This window comes from Pristis pectinata, chromosome 17 (genome assembly GCF_009764475.1).
Source record: "Pristis pectinata isolate sPriPec2 chromosome 17, sPriPec2.1.pri, whole genome shotgun sequence".
Classification (NCBI taxonomy): Eukaryota; Metazoa; Chordata; class Chondrichthyes; order Rhinopristiformes; family Pristidae; genus Pristis; species Pristis pectinata.
This window is the reverse complement of record NC_067421.1, coordinates 9,883,675-9,897,223: the sequence shown is the minus strand read 5'-3', so window position 1 is coordinate 9,897,223 and position 13,549 is coordinate 9,883,675. Positions and strand designations below refer to the sequence as shown.

Here is a 13,549-nt window from a genome sequence, read left to right as displayed (position 1 = left end):
CTAACATACTAACATTTTTACTTTTATTTTACGTATTATCATAAGTAGTGATTAATAAAATAGTTTTAAACACTGAATCATGCTCAGGTGTTTCTTTTGTTGCTGGTTCGTGACAAAATCCTATATGTGACAGATGTAAATCGCATGTGGCTTCTCTGACACGTATGCTTTCGTCCTGTCATCTTTTGGAAAAATATTGGAAAGACATTTTTAACATTATCTCAACTGTATTGAATATTGATTTACAACCTCACCCTGTCACTGCCATTTTTGGATTACCAAGGATGGAGTCTGGCCATTTATCTGCTTCTGCTCATGGTATGATTGCCTTTGTCACATTAATGGCCACAAGATCCATTTTGCTTAAATGGAAGGATCCAATACCCCCCTACTACTTTTCAATGGTTCTCTCAAACTATATCATGTTTAAGCTTGGAAAAAATTAGGAGTGGTACTGTTGATCCTTCGCTTAAATTTCAAGACATTTGGAGTCCATTTATTCAATGCTTTCATATGATATAGATCCCTTTTCAATTACTTTTCAATTTAGAGGAACTGAGTTGATGACGTAATATTGCTCTGTTTATATTGAGAAATTTCAGTCCAGTATTTTTTTGGTTTTTTTTTGAGACTTTCTTTTTAGTTTGATTTGATTATCTACAATTTTTTTTATTGATTTGGGGATTTTTTCTTTCTTTTCTTTTATGTACACAATAAGTCTTCTTTCCTTTCTTTTATTTTGTATTCATCTACTAAGAGATCTTGAGGTCTAAAGATTTTTTATGTTTTATTATTCTTTATGATTATCTATGCCATGATTGTTCTCTTGATCTCTTTGTATTATATGTACAATCATCGATGTTATATTTCAGTCTGCATTAATTTGGAAACTAATAAAAAATTGAAAAAGAACGAAAACTACATGGCACCAAGTGTGCTGGCAGCACAGAGGATGCCGTAATGTCATCGCTGAGCCTTGGCTCATTGCTTGCTAATATTTTATCCCAGCCAAAATTTATACCTGAAGCAACAACATTAAAGACCAGATTACCGAAATATTATTCCTGTGTGGAACCAAATTTTGCGCAAACTAGCTGACGTATTTCCCTTCAATGCAAGGGTGACTAAATTTCAAACTCACATTGTCAATTTAAGAACAATTTAGAATATTGAAATATCAGCAAATGTTCAATAAAAAAGCCCTTCGGAAAAGCTACTGGGTGACGATTTAAGCGTAGGGTTGTCACGTGAAGTTTAAGTCTTTGCCATCCATAAGGAATAGAGATGGGACGAAATTAATAACTATCTCTGACAGCTAATAGGAGACTCATGGCTGCTTCTCCTCTTCCCATAACATATAGCCCACTAATTCTCCTCCTTCGCGCTCTCTCTCCCCCTTTCGCTCCACTCTCTCTCTCTCTATCTATCTGTCTAACTCTCCATCTGCTCGTGTGCACGTGCATCTCTGAATTACTGCATTACCTTCTTTTCTTCTCAAATATTTTTCCTCCTCTAGCGAGAAAGAGTAGGGATAATTATACTTATTTTCCGCCAATCCTGCTAGGCGGCTGACGGCTGCAAGTGACTGGGAGAGATCTCATGCATGTGATATATATGGCTTTGTCCTTCACTCATCGATATTTCTGGAGAAATTGCTCGTTTCATTGACAGTGTCATTGTTACCTTACAGTTGTATGATACCGCTATGAAACAATTCTACACCCACCCGAAATCTGTGGCTGGTGTGCCAATACCAATACTCTTTATTTGGAACAGACGATAACTTGGAACAGGCGATAAATTGGAACAACGTGCATTATTCAGTGTGATTGTGACGCCCCTGTGGAATAAGGGGTTAAGGATGGGTGGTTATTTATCAATCTTCAGATTCCTGATATTCTTTTCGAAATGAATGGAGGCTCCCAGACAAATCCGGTAAATTTACAACTCCACACATTATTAGCATCTATGTCAAACGTAATAGAGCACCCTCCCTAATGTCACACTCAATAAATAACAAACACACAGGGAATTATGAACCCATTAAAACTGTTCAGGTATTAGTGGTTGCAGTGAAGATCTCCTGAAAGGTTATCGACCTGAAACGTCAACTCTCCACAGATGACTTCTGATGCGCCGAGTCTTTGCAGTATTTATTATTTATACTTGGGATTCCCCTTGGTGCTAAGCCCAAGTTTGCCGAGAAGGATTCAAGCGGTGTTCTGCCGGGTTGACACAGAACACCTTGGCAGGGAGAACATCAGATCGGCGTTGAGCACGAATTGACTTCAACAACTGCATTTCCTGCATTCCTCCACGTCCCGCTGAGCGCACTGAACAACCTGACAATAGGTGTCGGCTCTCCCTTGTTCTACCATTGTGATAAATGATGGAAACTTAGCAAAATTCAAAGGGGATAGCGCAAAACTAAGAGCCAACACAAACCATCTTAGGTCATCACCATTTGGATCAGAAATTATGCAAATAGAAACAGCGTTGCATTTGAAATCAGTTCAATAATTTTATTCAACGGCTGCAAACAATACTTCGGGTACAATGGCAATATCGGTGTCTTTCGCTAACGTTACTGAATACACAAAAGGAAAATTATTTCGTCTTGAGGCTAAAATCAACAGCGATAATCTCTCAACTGCATTCAAAGTGTACACGTCATAAAATCATTGTTTCAACTTCAGAGGCTTTTTCGTTATTAAACTTCGAGATCTAACACATTTCTACCCCTTTGCCGCAGAAAAGGAACGAAAAGTGATAAACAAACGTGCTCAGCTCAGCTCACAAGCATTAGACATCAGATGCAGCCAGATCTCGCGATGTTTGCCTTAATCGGGTTTGCCTGAGACTCGTGTTTAACTACACAGGAGTAAAGCTCGTGTGAGTTCCAGACTGAGGCTGGCAGAGTCAGGTAACTGCTCGCACTGATTGTGTTGTCCGCCTCCTGCTGGACCCGGCCGGTCCCAACACCATCCCTTCTCGCACTGCCGTCCACAGTCCAGTCGATGTCCACGGCGCCCGGATTAAACCCATTCACCAAACACACCAGGGTCGCAATTCCCTTCCCCGTGACCTCCGCCGCTGAAGATGGGAGTAGAGACACTGTGGGTACACGGGGATCTGTTTGAAATATAAAGTCAAGGTTTAGTCAGGGTTCGGATTACTTCACTTGAAGTATCATCGAAGTTCAAAATATATTTCGAATCGAACTGGTCCATTCAATTCAATAAAGAGTTCGCCACTATCCACCACTGTCAAAATATCACTTCCATACTACAGACTCTTTAAAAAATTGCAGATCGAGGGGTCCGATCAATAATTCCCTTCCAGGATACCGGGAGAGATCCAGACTGCGGAGTGATGCAAAACGGACTACAGTATATCGTTAGTCTTTGGCAACTATCTCTGAATTTTGTTTCAATTGGCGTCAATTTACACAAATCTCAGAAGATGCAACTGCTTGCCTTTCGCGGGCATTAAGAAACCTTCCTGGAATCTTAAGACGGCGTGTTCACATCATACTCAAGCTAGACCGACATGATTTGTACCGCATGAATGTGAGAACTGTAGCTACTTTAAACTTACATGCCTTTTTTGAAAAAGTACTCGACGCAATGATCCAGCAAAGGTGTCCAGAAAAGGACTGCGTAAGCTTCTCTTTTCACTGTTTGGGAGGAGTGAAGGTTAAAACAGATGGAACGTAAAGTCTTGCAGCAAAAGTATATAAATGTTAAAATCCGAAACAAAAAGAATACTAGAAGCAGTCAGCAGCGCAAGCACCGTCGGTGGGGCTAGAAACGGGGTTGACGTTTCGGATCAAGGGTCTTCATAAGAACCAGAATGTATTAAGCCTTAGAGAGGGGTTGGGAAGGAAATAGGGGACAGTCACTGATAAAAACGGAGATAATACAATTTGGTGTTAAACTTCTGTTAAACAATTTTTACATGCAGTTTTTGTTCTGTTGTTCAAACTTTACTCCTTCTTGTAACTCTTTCCACAACTTATTTCCCCACTGGATTCCCAAAAATAAGAGCTTGTGGATGCGTTAATTCCACACTCCATCCCATCTCTGTGGTGATTTAACAATTATAAAGTAGTTTCTATATTCGCATGAAGCAGACGGCAGACATGGATTGAGATGAAACACAGGAAAAGTCCTGTCGCAGAAGTCCTGCACAATGAAATTCTATAAGAGAGCGCGAAGGTATTGAACAAATATGTGGAAATGAGAAGTTCAGAAACATGGAATTTCATTTGGGTGGGGGGGGGGGTGGTGGTGGGACGCAACCTTGATATCAGAGCGTTAAAGTTCGAACGGCATCAGGTCTTATTCTCGACTCCAGCTTAGTTGAACAGAGCGCATTGAGAATAAGCATGGACACTGAAACGTCTAGTGAGAAAGCTACGCTATGGATTCTTCAGTAATTTAAGGAAGGCGCTGAATGGTTTAAACCGAATTTTATACTCAGGTTAAATATAAAACAAAGCAACGGCGATCACATCAGTCGCTCACACAGAGAATACCTCAGTCCTAACTGGACCCGTGAAACAGATTACCCTGACATTGCTGCTATCACAGTGGGTTTGTTCGTTTCTTCCCTCACATTCTGTTTTGTTTTAAAAATTGTTCACTATTCTTCAAGATCTCGCTAGAAGCAATTAGCTTTTAATTCCAAATAATTCACGAAACTGTAATCAAGTGAGCCAGTGGTATGCGTTGCAGGGGAGAGTTACACAACAGGCACACGACCCTGCACTTAGAATCAACCTGTTAATGTGATTGCGTTTAAGACGCCGCTCCAAACGTGGTCTCTTTCGGCAAAAGGAAATTCCATTTCTTACAAAGGGGACTCCGGCTAACTACAATGGGAATCGCCATCTATCAGCAAGGACACAATGTAATGTTGAGTTTTGCTGAACTGGCTATTTTAGGGTAAATGTAAGAATACTGGAAATGAATGCGCCAAATATAGCAAAGGCATTCCGATAGAATATCGGCTGACAGCTAACATATCCGTTTACAGTTCTGACGAAGGACCTCGACGTCAAACGTTAATTTTGTTTCTCTATCCGCCAATTCATCCTGCGTACATATTTATGTTTGTATCTCAGATTTGGAATATCTGCATTTTTATATCCATGTATACCCGCGCCGTGAACACCATTTCGGGGACGTAAAATTAAGCCTCTTGAATTGTTTTTTTTTGTAAATTTCCAACCTTACGGTCATGATTATTACCAGGTTCATTAATTCACCACGAAAACAGTTCATGTTGAACATCAATAATCACAAATGCATTCAACTTCCAACAGAGCCACCGGGACCACATCAAAAGCATCAAACTTTGAAACCTCGTCACTTGCTAACGAGAGGTCGAACTCCTATCCAGGTTTAGATACGGAAACAGTACTTTCTATGAAAAACTTACAAATTACCCTTGGCGTGAGGGAGGCTTCTGAAGAGTTGGGTTACTTTAAAACTATCAGTTGTACAAGCAATCAATTTTAGCCAATCTGTAAACCACGCAGTTGTTAGCAGGAACCAACAGCTACGTTAGATTAAGTTATTTTACTTACTGCCAATGCCCAGACTCGTTCCTTTGCCAAATATTAAGCCGTTACTCCACATGGCACAGTAACAGTCCGCAGCGTCCTCCGATTGAACGTTCGATATCGTGAATGTCGCAGTGTTGCCTGACACTGAGCCGGAGAAACGGTCTGGAATTCCTGGGCCTCTGTAAACGCTACTACCAGAATAATAGTATACCACACTCCGGGGAGTGTTTCAGGGAATCTGCTGGTACCAGGAGACCCATGCATTCCCTAAGCTGGCGCCAGACATCGTACAGGTGATTTCGACGTTCTGTCCCGGAGAGGTGGACTTCGAAGGCGGTTGATTTACTGTGACATCCGCGTTTGAATCTGAAAAAAAGACCGATATAAGAACAAAAATTGAAGACGATTGACAGTACAAATGTTTGGTAAAATATTGCAGCAATTACCCACAAGGATACCACCGAGTTGTGCGGACAAGAAATCTGAAGTGGATGAAACTAAAATACTCACAAACTGCGAAAAGCGCCAACGCACTGACAACCCGGATCCAGTGAGACATTGCAATTGAATGACTTGAGCTCCGACAGGGCGACAGTTTCCAGGTGAAGTGGCTTCTCAACTTTCTCTCTGGCTCACTTATGAATCGTGTTACGAGGTGTCACTGCGTGGTCCTGTTTATACAAATCAGTCAAATCAGAATGTTCCTTGTCGCTAATCAGAAGATGCCATATTCTTGTTGTGTTAGATTATGCCCCATCTAATCGGCAGATATTAATTTTTCGTTTACGATTTGTATCTCTGCATCATTTGATGTTTCCATAAATATGAAGAGAAATCTTAACACATTCACCGTCTTCTGTATCCTCTTTTTATTATCCATTTAAATCTATATATTTTCGTAATCCCAGAGGTCTCCTTTGCAAGGCATGAAAGGGAGAAAAGACGACTGCAAGAAAGATTTCAGTTGTCATTTTAGGACACAGGTCTGACAATCTTGTGTGTGTGTGTGTGTGTGTGTGTGTGTGTGTGTGTGTGTGTGTGTGTGTGTGTGTGTGTGTGTGTGTGTGTGTGTGTGTGTGTGTGTGTGTGTGTTTGTGTGTTGCTTGTTGGAGAGCTCTGGTTTTAGTGAGCCACAGGAACGCGCAGCAGAACTCTGCCCAAAAAACAGCAGCAGTACCTCCACGGAAGATATTTCATTGAAATTCACTTCAAATAAGTCAAAATGGGGCGATACGTTTAACCTACGCGGTGATCCATAATGATAGATATTATTAATATCTAATTTTATTAATATTTGATATATATTTTGTAAATCTGTCACTGATGTGCATGAGTAGGAAAGACCATTTCCTGCACAATCGCCTTCGCATTCATCACTGCAAACATGCAATGACTGCGGATGGCCCTCGGACTTCTGACGAATATCTCCTTCCCTCAATATATTATAAAGTTTCTGAGAGAAATATTGGAAATTGTTCGGAATTCTTCATCGTTGAGGCTATGTTTTATTAAGTGCACCTTATTTCTCTTTTTGCATGTGCGAGGTATTTCTACAACAGAGAGAAAAGATCATAATCACAGTGTAAAACGGCGCTACCCCTGTAACAACAGCAACCGGCAAGATTACAGGAAACGTTCATTGCAACTCCAGACATTTATTACAATTGGAGACATTGATTTTCCATCTACATCGTTAGTAATCGAAAGGCAGATAAACGTGTGACCATAAACCAGAAAAGTTCCAAAATTCATACATGAAAATTGTTTGAGATTCTTCTTCGTTGAAGCTATGTCCTATTAAGAAGATTTAGGATTTGTCTGTATGTGCGAGACATTTCCATCTTGAGTGTACAGACGAAGATCTTGGAGTAAAATTGTGCTGCTACGTTGACAAGTGCAACAGGGAAGATTGCAAGAAACGTTTTAATGCAAGTCTAGACATGTTGATTCGAGACATTGGTTTCCCATTTATACCGTTTGTAATTGAAAGGCAGACAGACAGACGTGTGAATGGTTTGGCGACTGCAGCCTGATGCATCGCTTCGACTGTGTTAGGGGCTTGAAATGGCTTCACCGGTATGAACATTTCAGACCGTAAGAAAGATATTATCAGGATTTTGTGCGCGTGTGCTAAAGTGTGTGTGTGTGCGTGTGTGTGTGTTTGTGTCTGTCTGTCTGTCTGTCTGTGTGTTTCTGTGGGTGGGTGGGTGGGTGGGTGGGTGTGCGCGCGCGAGAGACATTTCCACCATGTAGAAAGAACAGAGGAAGATCACGGAGTAAATCGGCGCTGCCTCTGCAACAAGACAAACGGGAGAGATGGTAGGAAACATTCCATGCAAGTTCAGACATTAATATCAAATGAAGACAGTGATTTTATATCGACATCCCTGCGATTGAAAGGCAAACAAACGTGTGAATGGTCTGGAGACTGCAGACTGAGACTTAGAATAAACTGGGCTGGGATCTTGACATCGCTGCACCAGCGAGACCATTTCAGGAAGAGAGATATCCGCCGAGTGAAGTCCTTACAGGCACTGATATCAATGGAAATAATATCAAAATCGTAAATCCGGAAGGCGTCTTAAATTAATGATTAATGCGTTGTGATCACGTGTGTTGCGTTTTGGGTAAAGCGATTAAAATATGCCTTTTATTTAATGCAATGCAACACGCATTAAAACTTGAAGATCACATTCTGTTCCACAAATAATTTGAACATTTCAAAATACACGAGAGTTTTAAGTAGAATAGGAAGAAAGAATTGGAAAGGACAACAGAAAGAGGAATGAAGGCCAAAGGAATGGACACATTAAACATTGAAAGGGAAAACAAAAATTATTTTCTGAACCTATTATAGTGAAAGCATAAGAATGGAATGATTCAGGCAGACAAAACAGGTTATGCCGTTCAGGCAGAGGGAATGTCTGATGTAATAAATATGTACATCGCATCCGGTAAAGAGCGGGTGAGATAAAGTACTAAAATATTAGCAATGTTCAGAATGGAAAATTTAAATGATTCAACTCAAATGCATATTTCAGAAAAGTAACATTGAATCCAATAACGGCTCTCACTACTATCTTGTAAACCTCTTCTGATATTGCACGACAACGGGATGACAGGAGGTTTCCAAATACTACACCCCTGCTTAACAGAAGCTGAACGGAAAAAGAACAGTTGATGTAATCTTGTAAGTTTGGCAAGGGAGACATGGCAATCCGTCCATCAACCTAAACGTTCATTTCTGTGAATTTGTCCCGTATTTCAAAAGCGCATGTCATCAATGGAATTAAATATTATAGATTTTAAAAATAACTCAAATGGCAGCATCACTAGTTTTGAGTGAATTACTTGCTGACACTACACGTTTGATTTTTGCTCTCCTGTATAGAGCAGTGCTTTTAATTTAAATACTGGGTACCAAATTTGCTACTGTTTTTTAAATTGACACCAATACTATCGGAAAGGGGTGAGTTACCAGAACAGTATGACCCACGCGGCTGTTATTGTCCATAGGTTTGGTTGTACTTTGGGTTCTGTCACGAATGCCTCTCCTCTTTGGCGATTTCAATTCCGCGGTCCGAAGGGACATAAGGAAGGCATGAATGTCACGGAATGATTCGAAGGAGGTACCCCAACGGAGGTTCCCTCCCGATGGAAAGTAGCCCTGTTATATCCAAAACCGTATTTCATGAGAAAGGCAAGCGCAAGACTTCAGGTCAACAACCAACAATGCAGCACTTGCACCAATTCGATTATATCATTGTTCATGCATCGGACAGCAGAGCTGCTGTATTGTCAGGCAGAACTGGAACAGGCCCTTCAGCCCACTGTGTCATGAGAACTATCTTGTATATCATTATAATAATCCCATTTTCCAACAGTCGGATTATATCCTTCCATGCCATGGTATGTGAAATACTCATCTAAATATCTGTTAAATGTATCACTTCTTCGGCAGCGGAATCCAGATATCAACTATCCTTTGCGGGAAAAATCTTCCTCAAATCTCCTCTCAATTCATTACTCCCTGCCTTCAATTTATGCAACCTGTTCGTGTGCGCATGGCAAAGGAAAAGACATGTCACGATCACGCACAGAATACTTGACATTACAGTTGCCTATCACTGCTCAACCGACCACGGCCTGTCATTCAAGAAAAGGAGACAAATCCAGTTCCACAAATGATAGCGTAGTCCCCCTGCTGTCTGTCAAACGGAATATCATCGCCATAACCCTCCCAATCGCCTTCTTTCAGTGGATGAAGAGATGTTTTCAAAAGAAACCGTGGATCCAACCATTTTGAGACGCAGTACACATGATCTTCATCGTGGAACAGCTCTCAGAGAGATGCAAGGAGCAGCAGCAGCCACTCTACATGTTGATTCTTTACTTCCCTGGTGAAAAGATCTCACGGCAGGTGCATGCTCATGCCATCTGCAGTTCTCTACCAAAGGAAAAGACATGAATTCCCCCTTACAAAGCGGAACAGGTCCATCATGTCCCAAATACAAAGCTCTGCAAAATGCGAGATGTAACTTATTTCTGCCTCAGTCCCATTCAATGAACCGAAGTCAAACAAATTGTTGTTAGCTGTGAGCCTTACTACAATTGAAGATTAGCCCAAAATAAAATGTTGGCAATACTCAGAAGGTCAGGCAGCATCTGATTCAGTTCTTGATTTTTCAGCTCTGGTGGAGCATCACTGACCTTGCATGCAACCCGGCTGGAATGTGCCCCCTTCGATGGATCTCCACAGTTGAGAAATATTGCAGTTATTTGATGTTGCATCACTTTATTCCACGGTCATATCAGTCGAGCAATAGGTATTTTTTGTCTGCTACTTGAGTCTTGGTGAGATGTGGAGTTGCCACAAACATGTAGGGTGTTCTAGGGTCGTCACTGAATCACTTTTCGTTTTGGACCATATACATCCCTCAAGCAAAACCACTAAAGAAGGATTGTCTAGTTCTTATCCCTGCGTGGGACTGACCCTCAAATTTGAACTGATAAGCAACCAGGAGATTAGGACAGACAGGTGAATAGGGATCGACCGCTAAAATTTACTGCGGAAAATGTTGAAGTGACATTTCTTGGCAGGCGTAATTTTTAAAAATCCAAGTCAAAATAATAGTGCAGAGAACCCTGGACATATAGGTAAGCGGGCCTTGAAGGGGTTCGAGGTGGTTGAAAATGCTGCTAAAAAAAGTCATGACAGGATTTTGAAATAGAAACATATGTCTCGTGACTAACAACCTAAAACAGCGGTAGAGAGAGAGGGCAGTTCGGGGTGGGGGGCGAAAGAATGAAGAGAAAGAAACTCTTAAAACTTGCTGCTTTTTATTACAGGAATAAAGTAGATGAAATATTCAATCCAAGTTAATATATACAGGTGAGTAAGATGAACTAATTGTATGGTGCATGTTTCGATCGAACAAGGAACGTAATGTGTGTGTTAAGTGCAGGATGTCGGATTTGCAGGTCACTGTGATCCCGGGTGTCGCCATCAGTTTTAAAATATTGCGTTATAATGACCTATGCGTCCGAACGGCTGACGCGATGACGTAACAGGAAGCAGTGAGTTACCAGAACAGCGTCATACATACGGCAATCACTGTCCATTGTCTAGGTTGTTGAATGAATGCATATCCTACTGGCAGACTTCAATCAGAAAGTTGGGAAAGGTGTGAATGGCAAACGACCAGGAAAAAGTAACAGAGTCCTCCTTCGGATACAAGACTGCTCTGTTACATCCAACACTGTATATCATGAGAGAGACAAACACCCAGTGCATACACTGGTACATGCCAGATTACCTCATTGACCGTGAAAGGGACATAAAAAGTGTTGCAGAGTCATAAAACTCTGAAACTGCGCCTGCGACTCAATGTGTCCACGACCGTCATCAGGAATCTATCAATACTAACTTCAATACGCAGCTCTCGGACTCTAGTCCTTCATCACATGTCATTTGAAATGTTCATCTGAATACTTTTTAAATGTTCTGAGAGTCTCATCCTCCGCAGAGCATTCCAGATTTCGACCATCTTCTGAGTGAAAATGTTTTCTCCGAGTCCCACCTAAATCTCATACCCCTTCTCTTAAAACTAAGTGCTGTCGTCATATACACACATATGTTCGGGGGTGGGCGCAGAATTTTTTTGTGTCACACATAAAACATGCCATAAGAGTTGCTAATGACTATTGTATCGACCACCAATTGTCATCCAAGACAGCGGACAAATCCAAATGTAGAAAAGACAGAGGACGCCCTCTTCTGTCTGCAACACGGAAAGTCACCAGCATTATCCACAAATTACCTTTTCTTAGCTGTGGAAGAATTGCAATCCACACTATACCGTGGATTCCAAGCAGTCAACATGATATTCACCATGTGGAAACTATAAGGGAAATGCATGGAGCAGCAGTATAGATGCGTTTTTTTATCTCACTGGGGAAAAGATCTCAACATAGATATGAGTTTCTTGAGTCTGCTGTTCTCTATCCAAGGAAAATACATTAATTCGCCTTTTGAGAGCAGAATATTTCGATAATTTCCCAAATACAAACATCTTCTGCAAATTGCGTGATGTGACTGATTTTTCCGGCGGTCCCTTGATTGAAATAAAGGCAAAAAAAATTGAGGGCAACTGTGAGCCTGACAACAACAGGCAGCTTGGACTAGGAGTATGGAACATACTAGAAATACTGAGCAATTTAGGTGTGATCCTGTTTATACTTTTCCAAAAGCTACATGGTACCAAGTGTGCTGGAAGCGCAGAGGACGCTGTAAGGTCATCACTGAGCCTTGGCTCATTGCTTGCTAGCTTATTATCCCAGCCAAAATGTATACCTCAAGCAAGACCATTAAAGCAGAGATTACGGATATGTTATTCCTGTGTGGAACCAAATTTTGCGCAAATTAGCTGACGGATTTCCTTCAATGTAGGGGTGGCTAAATTTCAAACTTACATTGCCAATTGGAGAACAATTTAGAATATTGAGATATCCGCAAATGGTCTGCAGAAAAGCAGTTCCTGAAAATTGGTGGGTGACGATTTAAGCGTAGGTTTGTCACGTGAAGTTTAAGTAGTTGCTGGCCATAAGGAATAGAGATGGGACTAAATGAATAACTATTTCTGACAGCTAATGGGAGACTCATGGCTGCTTCTCCTCTTTCTATAACATATACTGTAGCTCTCCAATTCTCCTCCTCCGCACTCTCCCCACCGCTTCTCTCTCTCTCTCTCTCTCTCTCTCTCTCTCTCTCTCTCTCTCTCTCTCTCTCTCTCTCTCCATCTATCCAACTATCCATCTGTTCGTATGCACTTGCATCTCTGTCTTTCTGCATTTCCTTCCTTTCCTCTCAAGCTTTTTATCCGGCGCTAACAAGGCAGAGTCGGGAGAATTACATTTATTTTCCGCCAGTCATGCTCGGCGGCCGACGCTTGTAAGTCACTGGGAGAGATTTCATCCATGTGATTTACATGGCTTTGTCCAGCGCTCGTCGAGTTTTTCTGGAGAAATTGCTCTTGTTTCATTGACAGTGTCATTGTTGCCTTACAGTTGTATGATTCGGCTATGAAACAAGTCTACACCCACCCCAATTCTGTGCTGGTGTGCTAATGCCAATACTCTTTATTTAGAACAGACGATAAGTTGGAACAAAGTGCATTAATCCGTGTGAATGTGCAGCCCCTGTGGAATAAAGGGTTGTGGATTGGTGATTGGTTATCAATCTGCAGAATCCTGGTATTCTTTTAGAAATGAATGGAGGCTCCCGGAAAAATTCGGTATATTTCCAAGTCCACACATTCTTAACTTCTATATCAAATGTAACCGAGCACCATCCCTAACGTCATAAACAATAAACAACAAACAGACAGGGAAATGGAAACCCATTAAAACTGTGCAGGTGTTGGTGGTAATATGGAAGATTTCCTAAAAGGTTATAGACCTGAATCGTCGGCTTTATTTTAC

At 41.2% G+C, this 13,549-nt stretch overlaps 1 pseudogene; it reads right to left on the bottom strand.

The window, feature by feature from the left end:
• Positions 1-2,809: 2,809 nt before the first annotated feature.
• LOC127579220 (immunoglobulin lambda-1 light chain-like) lies at positions 2,810-6,128 on the bottom strand (annotated as a pseudogene).
• Between the last annotated feature and the right edge of the window lie 7,421 nt (positions 6,129-13,549).